Source organism: Crocuta crocuta, unplaced genomic scaffold (assembly GCF_008692635.1).
Source record: "Crocuta crocuta isolate KB4526 unplaced genomic scaffold, BGI_CrCroc_1.0 scaffold312, whole genome shotgun sequence".
NCBI lineage: Eukaryota > Metazoa > Chordata > Mammalia > Carnivora > Hyaenidae > Crocuta > Crocuta crocuta.
This window is the reverse complement of record NW_027527378.1, coordinates 557800-558489: the sequence shown is the minus strand read 5'-3', so window position 1 is coordinate 558489 and position 690 is coordinate 557800. Positions and strand designations below refer to the sequence as shown.

The 690-nt window shown below is 45.5% G+C and overlaps 1 protein-coding gene across 1 annotated transcript in view; it reads left to right on the top strand.

The window, feature by feature from the left end:
* Positions 1-690, top strand: part of PHKA2 (phosphorylase kinase regulatory subunit alpha 2) — a 72443-nt gene that overhangs the window by 46070 nt on the left and 25683 nt on the right.

Below are 690 nucleotides of genomic sequence, written 5' to 3'. Positions count from 1 at the left end.
CCTCCCCAGCCACAATGTCTGTGTCAGTGAGATGGGGAACAAACAGCTGTTTCTTCCTCTTCAATGCAGAGACCTTTATTTAGGCCCAGCATTAGGTACGATTCCTCCTCCAAACTCCCAGAACACCTGGATCCTGTCACTGAGGGCTCCTGTCCTTTGTAGAGATGTGGGGAGATCATATGTGAACAGTGCTGTTTGCAAGCAGGGATGGGAGCTTTGTGTTTCAGGATAGTCACCCCAGGGCCAAGTCCCCTCTCTGCCACTTCCCTTAAGTGCGTTACCTAGGTTTTCCCACTTGTAAAACGATCATTGTAGTGCCTCTCTGTTTGGAGGCCTGAATGTAACCATGCATGTAGAGGGGCTCAGCACAGAGCCCCACTAGGAGTAGGGACTCGGGAAGTATTAGTCACCGTTGTTCTTTACACTCGCACAAGACGCTGGCATGTCTCACTAGCTTAGAGAGCTGGGTGCGGAAAACACGATACATTTATCAGTGGCTATCTAAATGGTGTACTGTGTTTCAGAGAAGATAAGCAATTGATTAAAAAAAAAAAAAAACCTAAAGGAATAAAATACTGAATATTTTGAGCCCCAGAATATTTCATTCTCAGAGTTGGGTTTAAGGTGAAATTCAGTTGTATTTTATAGTGTTAATTCTCCTCTTTTCCTAGGGGTTCCCTGCCACTGGAG